Source organism: Acomys russatus, chromosome 4, assembly GCF_903995435.1.
Source record: "Acomys russatus chromosome 4, mAcoRus1.1, whole genome shotgun sequence".
Lineage (NCBI taxonomy): Eukaryota > Metazoa > Chordata > Mammalia > Rodentia > Muridae > Acomys > Acomys russatus.
This window is the reverse complement of record NC_067140.1, coordinates 4185491-4197771: the sequence shown is the minus strand read 5'-3', so window position 1 is coordinate 4197771 and position 12281 is coordinate 4185491. Positions and strand designations below refer to the sequence as shown.

At 42.7% G+C, this 12281-nt stretch overlaps 1 protein-coding gene across 3 annotated transcripts in view; it reads right to left on the bottom strand.

Annotated features, from left to right (window-relative positions):
- Raly (RALY heterogeneous nuclear ribonucleoprotein) overlaps positions 1-12281 on the bottom strand; it is a 75283-nt gene that overhangs the window by 45024 nt on the left and 17978 nt on the right. For all 3 annotated transcript variants that reach the window (XM_051143566.1, XM_051143565.1, XM_051143567.1), the window contains exon 2: positions 2352-2435. The gene's annotated coding sequence lies outside the window, so the exon portion shown is untranslated. The remainder of the gene's footprint in view (positions 1-2351; positions 2436-12281) is intronic.

Here is a 12281-nt window from a genome sequence, read left to right as displayed (position 1 = left end):
GATCTCAGTTTTTTCCTTTCTTTTTCTCAATATTATTTCTCCACATGTCCATTCTATTATCGCTGTCTCCTCTTTCAGATAGTAGTAGTTCTGAAAGACTAAGCTAATACTGTCAGGAACTGAAATTCTGGGTGTATCATTCTAGTCTGTTCTATTGCATTATCTGTTCTAGGAAGAGATTCATCAGAGAAACTAAGGCATTTCTAGAGCTGCGAAACAAACACACCCCAAAAAACAAGTGCTGGGATTAAAGGAGTGTCCTACCACTGCCTGGCAACTAACTTAACCTTTCTGATAAACTAAAACCATAGAACTTACCTAATTTCTCTAAGTGTCACCCTCATTTTAGTGAAGCACTCATGTTTGCAGGGCTATTTCCCACGTTTATACTCAATGCCCTCCAGTCTATTATTTTAAACTTACTATCATTTTTCTTTGCCCTTTCCATTACTGCCAGATTTCAGCTCTTACCTCTAGCTGTTATTTTTTTTTTTTTTTAAGATTTACTTATTTATTACGTAGACAGGTCACATTATAGATGGTTGTGAGCCACCATGTGGTTGCTGGGAATTGAACTCAGGACCTCTGGAAGCGCAGCCAGTGCTCTTAACCTCTGAGCCATCTCTCCAGCCCCACCTCTAGCTGTTATTAATGTAGCACAGCTCCTCTTGCTGCTTTTACTTTTATCTGCAGGAGTTTAAAAGATTGCTAAACTTGTAATAACATGTTAAAAATAAGAATAAATTAGTATTATGCAAGGACTTAACAATAATGTTTTGTTTCCCTGTTTTTCAGTTGGGCCTTGGAACATGAACTGTTAGATTAATACACACACACACACACACACACACACACACACACACACACCTACACCTGTATATTACACACTTATTTACATGGAACCATTTGTATTTTTAAGTAATAATGAATTGTATTCCCAGGGCGGCAGTTTGTAAGCTTGGCACACAAGCCACGGAAAGATTAAAATTTGTATAACTTTTAGATCACTAAAACAAAAACCTGAAGATTCAGAGTAGAAAGAAAAGGTGAAACTGTTAACACTAAATTCAAAGAGTACCATGTAGGCATTATATTATTCTGTGGCCCCACAAATAGAGGAGAAAAACAAAGTGGCCCAAATCACTGGCCGGGGGAAAGAAGACAGTGGGAAAACCAGAAGGAGTACATCTCCAGTCAGGTGTACAACTTCAACACAAGTGCCTCTTTTCACTAACAGGAAACCAGCAATGTACAGAGCTGGTTAGTGCTGAAGTGGGCTCTTTACACCACAGCAGAGGCCTTGCACCCTGAGCACTTGAGTGCATTTAAACCTAACTCTACAGAGCACATGTTTCAAGCTGCAGCTGCCACTGCTGCATAGTTCTATCATCTGTGCACTGCAATCCATTTCCCTACGATCAAATATTGCGTGTGGTAGGTTCTATAGAAGAAACAGGAGAGAAAGATGGGGGCAAAGATTTAGCAGAAATTCCCTAAGAAACTCTCCCCCCGACTCCAGGAAGTAGGGTGGCAAACAGGTCTCCCTTCCTGTTTCATTCATGCTACTCACTGATTCGCAAAGCTCTCCGACTTAGGGTCCTTTTATGTCTACATTATCACTGAATGGCTGCACACACAGAAGACTTACAGCAAGGGTTTGGAGACTTAATTTGGTAGTAGAGGCCCTGTGTTCAGGCCTCAGCACCAAAAGTGTGGCCAGGGAAGCAGAGAGATAAAACATTATTACAAATTGGGGGATGAAAACTGCCCAAGGACACATGTTGAGAGATAAGATTAAAAACTCAGGTCTCGTAGCCCAACAGTGGCACACACCTGTAATCCCATGACTTGGGGAGGCAGTGGCAGGTGGATCTCTGTGAGTTCGAGGCCAGCCTGGTCTACAGAGTGAGTCCAGCACAGTCAGGACTAAACAGAGAAACCCTGTCTCAAAAAACAAAGCAAACAAACAAACAAAAGGATTTCCTGATGCTAACCTGGGGCTTGGCAGAAAATCCCCAATGGCTGTGAGAACACCTAACAGAGTTCATGAGAAGATAGGCACAGGTTCCAGGTCCTGAGATACGCCCTCTTCCACAGCACTGGCAAAAGCAAGAAGGAAAGAAGCCTTCTTTCTGGCAAATGATCAGATACATTCTTACGGCAACCCCAAGAAAGTGACCTCAATCCTGCTCCCAGGCCAGCAGGCTCACATCTCATCTCTACGATAATCCAACACCTAGAAAAATTAGCCATTGTAAGATATCAGTACAAAGGCTGAAAGGAACCCCTAACCTAGTCACCCTGTATCTTAGCCCAAGGTTGCCCAAACTTGCCCAGATACCCTCACTCACCAGGACCAAGGATGAGTTCAGCCAGCTATTTCGTCCTTTGGGTTACAGGGTCAGCAGTAGCTGTCTCTAGAAACAGGGCTCACCTAGAACAAAGGAAAGACTGGTAAGGATCTTACCCTCTACATTTTGACTCCTGGTTCATTACTTCATATATCATGTTCAGACTATGTTGAGTGCTATGAAGAAAATTTAGGCACAGGCATGAAATAAAAACAAGGAGTAAGAGTAGAATCTACTTCAGATAAAATGGCCATGGAAACCTTTCACAAGATGCCATGAGAGCAGAGTGAGGGCTTTTCTTCGAAAATATAAAAATAAAAAGCAGTAATATTACTTTTTGAGACAGAATCTCACATAGCGCAGGCTGGATTTCAACTTCCTATGTAACCAAGGATGGCGCTAAACCTAACCCTGATCCTCCTGCCTCCAGTTCCCAAGCTGAGTTATAGACATGTTCCATAGCCAACCTAGATTTTTGCAAAACCAGAACTGGTGCTGTCAAGTCTTTTGTTACAGAAAGAGTTCACAAAGGTATATTAGTTACTTTTCTGTAGCCACTTTTCTGTGACAAATACCTGACAAAAAGTCACTTAAGGCTGGAGAGGCCAAGAAGTGGTGGCGTACTCCTTTAATTCCAGCACTTGGGGAGGCAAAGGCAGTCGAATCTCTGTGAGTTCGAGGCCAGCCAGGGCTACACACAAAGAAACTGTGTCTCGAAAAATTAACCAAAAATAAATAAATAAACAAAATAAAGAAGGCTGGAGAGACGGCTCAGCACTTGCTTTTGCAGAGGACCAGCACTCAGTTCCCATCACCCACAAGGCAGTTTACAACCACCTGTAACCACCTGTAACTCCAGTTTCTGGCTTCTGTAGGCACCAGGCAAGCACATTATACATTTACACACATACAGACAAAGCTACACATAAAATGAAAATAAATCTGTTTTTTTAAAAAGCCACTTGCTGGGGGCTGGAGAGATCGTTCAGAGGTTAAGAGTACTATGTGCTCTTCCAGAGGTCCTGTAATATGATGGCCTCTTCTGGCATGCAGGTGTACGCATATACATAGTAATAAATAAATAAATGCTTTTTTAAAGCCACTTGCTGGGTGGTAGTAGTAGTGGTATATTTAATCAGAACTCAGGAGGCCGAAGCAGGTGGACCTCTGTGAATTCAAGGCCAGCCAGGTCTACAGAGGTAGTTCCAGGACAGCAAGCCCATTACAGAGTGAACAAACAATAGCAACAACAACCACCAAGACGGGATACAGAGGTCTAGAGAGATGGCTCAGAGATTAAGACCACTGGTTCTTACAGAGGACCAAGGTTCAATTCCTAACACCCATATGGTGACACATAATTGTATGATTTATCTTGTTCACCTGCGTTGCTAGTTAACTGGCCTTTTAAGACTTCTTAGCCATTAGAACTACTTGACCCTATGACCTGCAGTGTTGGTTTTATATTTAAAAAAAAAAAAAAAAAAAAGCCAGCAGAGGCTGAAAAAGAAAGACTGAGTAGAGTGAGAAGAGAAAGCCGCTGGGGCAGAAGATGTCAGGAAACAAGCTGTCCAGGAGAAGCTGAGCTAAGCAGAGGGGCTAGAACAGTTTTTATACTTTGGAGCTGCGACTATCAGAGAAACTAGAAGAAGTGACTGTTAACTATGGGAGGAACAGTTGAAAGAAACATTTGAAGGGGCTCCGCTGAGAACTGGGAGAAACAGCTGGGAAAGAAATTAGATTCAGGGATATTCTCTCTCTCTCTCTCTCTCTCTCTCTCTCTCTCTCTCTCTCTCTCCCCCCCCCCCTTTCTCTCTAATCTTCTTTTTCTCCTCTCTAGTGTTAGGGGGTAAAAAGGGGGAGGGGGAGATAACAGTCGAGAAAAAGAAGAGCCCACAAAGTAGCAAAGAACACCTACAAGTGAAGTGACACCCCAAAGTGGGGCTGAAAAAAAAAAATATTAAAAGAAAATTAAACACATTTTACACACAATCATACATAACTCTAGTCCAAAGCCCTCTTCTGACCTAAGTAGGAACCTGGCACACATATGGCACACAGACACACATACAGCAAAACATTTTCATACACCAGGCATGGTGCCGCACGTCTTTAATCTCCGCACTAGGGAGGCAGAGACAGGCGGATCTCTGTGAGTTCGAGGCCAGCCTGGTCTACAAAGCAAGTCCAGGACACCCAAGGCTACACAGAGAAACCCTGTGTTGAAAAGAAAAAAAATTTTTTCCATACATAAAATGAGTAAATCTTAAAAAAAAAAAAAAAAAAAAAAGATGGATGGATAGGAAGGAAGGGAGGGAGGGAGGGAGGGAGGGAGGGAGGGAGGGAGGGAGGGAGGAAAGGAAGGATGGATAGAGCTGGCTACAGGATTAGCAGAATGGTTCAGTAGATAAAGGCACTTTATTGACCTGACCACAAGAGTTCAATCCACAAGACCCAAAAGTCCGAAGAAAGAACTCACTCACTATATACATACACAATTAAGTTAGTAAGTAAATATTAAAAATAAATGAGGAGAGGGAGAAAGAGCACATTGTTGTATCAGGAAGCAGACAACAGACAGGAAATGGGACTGGGCTATAAAAACCTCAAGGCCTTCCCGCATTAACCTACCTCCTCTAGGGAGGCTCTATCTCTGGAAGTGCCCAAACCATTCCAAAATAGCACCACCAGCTAAGGGGGAACGTAGAGGAAACACTTCACTTTCAAATGATGACACAGGGCCTTTACCATTTCCCACAGGCCCATTCCCACTGGGATTTTTTCCCCATTTTACTTATTTGTGTGGGTATGGAGGTTACACATCAGCATGCTAAGGTACATGTGTGGGGGACAATTTGCAGAAGGCAGTTCTTTCCTCCTATTGTGTGGGTCCCAGTTATTAAACTCAGGCTGCCACACTTGACAGCAAGTTCCTTTACCCCTTGAGCCACATACACCCCTTTAATTAAAGATTGATTGTATTTGGGGCCTTGGAGTATAAGTTTTGGTTTCTTTAAAAACTCAGTTATATTATATAACCCTGCTTTTGTTCTAATACGAAATGTGGGATATGGGGCTGCCTTTGTTTATCCACAGCTGTTAACAGTCTCAAGTGGCTCAGAAAGGGGCCTGATCTTTGCCAGCTGCAGTTAGTTTAATCCTGAGGACTCTGAGAGGGTATAAATACCAGAGCCCATGGAGAGGAGGAGGACGCTTCAAGGAGACAGGTGGAGAAGGAAGCAGAGCCACCACGGGTTAGTGTGGAGAGAAGCCCATGGCCGTATCAGTGTGGATGGAGGGACGCGGCCTGGATAAAAAGCATGAGCAAGTGGTTATGGAGTTATGGAGGGAAGCAGCCCAGACAGGAACTGTTAGAGCAACTGCCATGGTATGAGGACTGGGGTAACAAGGTAGTTCAGGTTAGTATTTGTCCAAACCCAGGTTAAATGTGGCTTTTATCTATGTCTATGGCTTTTATTAATTTGCTAGCAGGGCAAATAATACCAATGAAATAACTGTAGCCTATTTAGCAATAAAAATTATTAGACATTTTTATATTTTCTACAACAGGGGCTGGAGATGGCTCAGTGGTTAAGAATACTTGCTATTCTTCCAGATAATCCATCTGGTTCCTAACACCCACATCAGATTATCTCATAAACACTTGTCAAATGCAGCTCCAAGGCCCTCCTCTGGCCTCTGTAGAATCCAACACACAGGATCACACAAACATACAGACACACATGAGGAAAAATAAATCTTAACAGACATACAAAGATAAAAATAACAGATTATAATTTATTTTTCTTATTTATATGTATTGTGTTTCTGTGTGGGTTTATGTGAATGAATGTCAAGTCAAGTGTGTGCAGGTACCATGGAGGCCATAAAGCATCAAATCCTCTGGAGCAGCAGTTAGAGGAAGTTTTGAGCCATTAGATCTGGGTGCTAGGGACCTTGCTGTGATACTCTGAAAGAGCAGCAAGTGCTCTCAGTCAGTCACTAAGCCATTTTCTCCAATGACTACATTCTAAAGGTTGAGATTTAACAAGTATGCCTGTCCTGAAGTGAAATATCTAAGCAAAGCACCTTATACAATGACATGGAGACCTTACTGAGAACCAGCATCTACTCTGTCCTAGGTGCGTACTCTACACCTGCTTCTGGGAAGTACATTACTATGGCCCAATTAACTGCAAGTTAGACTGAAGAGAGCTACTCTTCCTATAAACCATGCTATTGTTTTAGGGCATTCCATCTAAAACAGGGTACAACTTCTACAAAAATAAAAAGAAACCAGGAATCTATACCTAGAAGGTAAAGAAAAATAAAACAGGAAGTAATATAAAATTATGGTAACAATGGAACCTGAACAGCAAAGGTGGGATGAGGAAGCAGAAGGCCCAGTGACACAGAAGGGGATGGTTCAAGGGGCAGAAGACTACACATTTGGTAAAAGCAATCCTCTGTAAACACAGCCTGTCTCCATAGAACCCTTGTTTGTTTACAGTAAGTGATTCTAAAGTCTACCTGAAAGAAGGTACTAGGTGGTATCTTCCTTAGGGGGAGGGGGAGGGAAGAGACAGAAGAGACAATAGAGAGGGAGAGTGTGTCTTGGTTTCCTTGGCTTCTGAAGTAGCAACCAAGACAGGAGAGAGCAGCCACAGAAAATAATCAGTCACTAGCTCCAAGCTCCCTCCAGCCATGCTCACCAGCAAAGCCTCCTCCAACCCACTTCTGCTACAATCAGTACTTCTGGGCTCACAATTGCCCACACACAGAAAATGAAAGATTAACACACAGCAAACAGTCATTGTCCATAGCCAAGCTAGCATATGGATTTACTAGCTGTTATAACTGTCCCAACCTCACTTTCAAAGCTGCATCAACCCTTCTATGAATCTTGCTTTTTTTTAGCCTTGACCAAACTACAATCTTGCAATTCTTACGAGACTCCTCCCACTCACAGAGACACCTAGCCTTGACTAGAATACATTCCAATGTTGTGTGGCTTCAAGATCTCCTAACATAAAAATGCAGCCAGTCACTCACAAAGTAGTCCAGCAAAATCCCACCCTGCTCCTTAACAAAAGTAGGTGTCAGAATGCCTGGCATATCACAGAAGGGACTAAGATGAGTAACTAGTAACTTAATGACACAATAAGAAGATGATATATACCGCTCTTGGCTCTGTTTTTTTTAGCAATTAGACTTTATTATACAGTCTAACAATCCTATACAGGAAGGAAAAGGGGTTAAAGGGAAACCAGAGTGATCCCCAGGTGTCTCTGGCCTGCACGCTGGTCTGGCTTGTAAGCTGGTCTCTTCCCAAATCCACATGTGATCCTGCTCCAAAAGATGCAGCCTTTTCCTCTCTCCTCCGCCTGCGTCTCTCTCGGGCGTGCAGTGGCCGGTCTGGGTCAGCATCCCTGCCCCAACAATGTTCAAGTAGAAACACAATAGCCCGGCTGGCGTCCCCAGGTCCACTTTCTGAATTTCAGACCCAGGATGGCTCCATTCAGTCTATCTGTGGTGTTTCCAAGGTGCAAAGCCCGCCAAGACTGCTTTCACCTGGGACAAAGCTTACAATCCTTCCCACATACTGCAAAAATTGAAATTCAATCCAGGTAGTCCCTAGCCTGCCTGGAGGAAGGTCCAAAGAATACAACAAATGTGCATATTCTGGGAACTAAAAGCATTTCTCCTTCCTCAGCCAAAGCTGTCTCCAGTTTCCCCCTCCTCCTTCCCTAAGAAATTATCAAGGGAGGCACAAGTAATTACTGTTTTCTTTTCTCCATGCTAATGAGACAGTTGGATGGTTCTCCTTCCCCCTCCAGAGCTAGAAGGAAAATCTAAGGCTTTATAATCAGAAATCAACATACCAAAGCACACACCAGGCAGCGCTCTGTACAACTGAGGCCATATAGAAGACAGCTTTTCTATCCCTGACAAGAGCAGCACGGAAGGACTGCACCACCTGACAGCAGAGATCAGACCAAAACTGTCAGTTACAGCACAGGTCATAACCCACCACTAAACACAGAATTGCAAGGTTTCAGTCTTACTTTTGACCCAATCATTGCTTGCTATCCTCCCAATCTATACTTTTAAGTATAGAAATGTTTCCTTTGTGCCACTGTATACTGGAAGCATATAACTTTGCTTTTTAATTTTTACAAGGGCTCACAGATAAGAATGTTTCATGGCTCAGGTGAGACTTTGGACTTTCTAGAATTTCTGAAGTTGTACATAATATATTTTTCATTTTTAATGTAAAAAAAAAATCCTCACGTTGATCCTCCCCCATATTATGGTACTGTTTTTTTTGGGGGGGGGGATGAGAAACCTTTAGAAAGTAGAGCATAACTCAAAGAGGGTCACTGTGATGAGGGTCTAGTTACTTACTCTCTTACTGCTCTACTGAGAGCCTTTTCCATAGTCGTGCCTTTCCATGAGGGGAGCGTATGCCTCAAATACTACGCAAAATAAACTCTTCCTACCTTAAGTTGCTTCTTTGTCGGGTGAGCTAGTTTTCTTCTGTTGCTAAGATAAAACATTCTGACTAACAGCAACACAGAAGAGGCACCGGCTTATTTGGTTATACTTCTGGATCACAATCATTGAGGAATTTGGGGCCAGACCCATAGAGGACACTGCTTTGCTGGCACTCACTCTGGCTCATGCTGAATTAGCTTTCTTTTCTTTTCTTTTTTCTTTTCTTTTCTTTGTTTTTGGAGATGGGGTTTCTCTGTGTAGCCCTGTCTTCGACTCGGTTTGTAGACCAGGCTGGCCTCGAACTCACAGAGATCCACCTGCCTCTGCCTCCCCAGTGCTGGGATTACAGTCATGTGCCACCACACCCAGCTTTCAACTAGCTTTACTGTATAGACCAGGACCACCTAATGGTTGTCCTGCTCACGGTGGGCTGACTCCTGCTACAGTAATTACTAGACAATCTACCACAATCATGCCTACAACCAATCTGACACAGACAAGTCTTCAAATGTGGCTCTGTCAGATGACTCAGTACAGACTGCACTACAACTGATGTTAACAGTACAAATGTCAATTAGAGCTTATGCTAGTTTCTGGTCAGAGATAAATTCAGCCTTGAGGTTTGGCAGTTGAAGGGCAGAAACAAATTCAATCTGGCTACAACAAATAGATGCCAGAAGGAATGAAGGAAAGGAGCACATGGCATTTTGAAATTACTATGAGCCCTTCCCTACACCTACCAGTATCCCTACGTGCTTTCACTACCTGCCCAACTTTTTCCTGAGACAGGGCCTCACTATGTAGCCCTGACTGGCCTAGAACTCAAGAGAGGCCCACCTGCCTCTGCCTCCCAAGTGCCATCCGCAACCCAACTCCAACTGTTTTGTAGGTTGTTTGTCTTTCCAACTATAGGACCCTCAAGACTTAGAGAGTTCCGTAAGGAAGAGTCAGACTGATGAGGCTTTCTTTGTCCTACTTATTGTACTATCTGGCCTCTAGGCAGCTAAGGCGACTGGGCCAAGCTTACACAGCTAACAACAAAAGCCCATCAGCACTTTCCTATATATCAAATGTCTTTTTCAAACTATGATGACGATATTACAAACTTGAGAGGCACATAGGACAAGTGCTATCTGTTAAATAATGTTGCTAACTTCTTTTAATATTGCCAATCTAGTTCTAACATTTTCTTAACAAATTCTATACAATTACCTAACTCAGTTATAAGCCAGCCTTTTCTTTTCCTTTGTTTTTTTGTTTGTTTGTTGTTGTTTCGAGACAGGGTTTCTCTGCGCAGCACTGGCTGTCCTGGAACTCATTATGTAGACCAGGCTGGCCTCTAACTCAGAGATCTGCCTGCTTCTGCCTCTCTTGTGTGCCACCACTGCATGGCTCAGCCATACTTTTCTGTGTAGTGCTGGATTAACTAGAATTTTTGGCTTTGTGAGCTATAGCACTAGTTCCTGTAATATTCAACACATTACTGTATACAAAACCAATCACAAGTGAACAAGTACGTTTTTGAGGTCTGTGGCTGTTTATCATAGTTGGTCATAGTTTACGAACACTTATTCTAACTTATCTACTGTCTCTGATTACCTCTACCAGAGAATACAATAAATACACTGCTACCTCAGCCCTGTACCTTCTCAATGGATTCAATTCCTCTGGCCTACTGGATAAAGTTTAAACTCTTCCCTCATCATCCACCATATCCTCTCCCCATACACTAACCCATCACACCAGACTGTCATCCCCTGACAGCTCCGACTTTGGCCAAGGCACTTCCTAGTATCTGCAGTGCTCTTCTCCCTTCCTCAGCCATTCCCTACTCAGGGACAAGCTCAATGAAAAAGCTGTGGTCTTTGTAGATGATCAGTGGAAAAATTAGTTTTCTTACTTTTCTTGAGTAGCCTCTTCTCCAGGTAAATCTGTCTAGCATATCATCTAAAAATTGAGTGATACAATTAACTTTTCACATGCCTACATGTCTTAAGTTACTAGGTGCTCTTGAAAGTAGAACCCATATCTGAAATATCTATCTGCCTTTTTTTCAGTACTTCATACATATAAGGCACTCAAACATTCTAACATTAAGGCTTATTCTGCTCTGAATAATTTTTCAGATACAAACAGCTGTTCCTTACCTATCACCACAATTCTAGGCTTCTCAGGAACAGAGACTGTGTCTTTATTCAACTTTATCTCTAGCTATTAGCATAAGACATAGAAGCCAGTGTCTAGTGACTTAACAGGCTTCTCTGATTTAGCAGAATTCCTGACTCAGTATCAATTGATTCTTTAGTTGGTTTCATGGGCTTAGATGTTTTGAGGCTAGTCGGGTAACTAATTAAGACTATGCATCTATCAATACAAAGTTAGAAAAATTGGAGACATGTGAAGACTTCTGTTTTCAGCCTTTCTTGTTCCTAACCTCAAATTGTGGGTCATTTTTTTGTTTGCTTTTGAAATAGGACTTGCCTAGCCTTGAATTCCTGGTGATCCTCGTGCTATCAGCCTCCAGAATGCAAGGTTTACAGGTGCTCATCACCACAGGTGCCTAGACAGTGATTCCATAATACCAGCCATAAACTTAGAGCATGACCTAGCCCCAGATCAAGTCTTCTAACAAGTACCAGGTCCTTGGCCTTCAAAACAGAGAATTTCACTCAAAGGCTTAAGTAAGTCCAACTTCAACTGGGGGGGGGGGGGGGGGAGGGAATCAGCTATATGTGGTACCAATCATCTTGATCACCACCTCAGGGCACACAACCTCTACAGAAATTGGGTCCAGGGTTAGCCTGCAACCCACCACTACAACTACTCCAGTAGGTAAATCTGTGGGACCAAAGACTAAGCTCCTGATGAGAAGAATAAAAGAATTTTTCTAAGCCCCGAACAGAACATTTCATCTGGGTAAGTGAGCCTGCGATTGGCCTGGGGTACTTAGTATATCTGCCATTTCAGAATTACAGCTGTCAAGTTTTAATTAGAGTAATTAGAGTTAAAAATGTAATTTCATTTCAGAGGTATTTTGAGCAGATTCCATTAATCTCTTTTTTAAAAAGCACACAGAAAGGAGGGGCAAACTATATGGAGTGAAGAGAATTTTGTGGGGGGTGGGGGTCAATCAATTTGCCCAGGCCCGAATTTTCAAATCACTGCCAAAAACTCAGCACCTCTGGCAAGCTTGGTCCAAAAGACTGCTACTGGTTCTTTAGCTTTCCTCCTTCCTTCCCTCTACAAAATTCCAGAAATTTCAAGTGGTACCTGCTAATTAATCTAACTTTTCCTCTACCTGTACTCCATCACCGTCATCTGATGCCTACAGATGAAATGTGGCAAACGAATTTGTTATATGGGTTTAAGGGGGGTTTTTTTGTTTGTTTGATTTGGTTAGTTTGAGACAGGATTTCTCTGTGTGGCCCTGGCTGT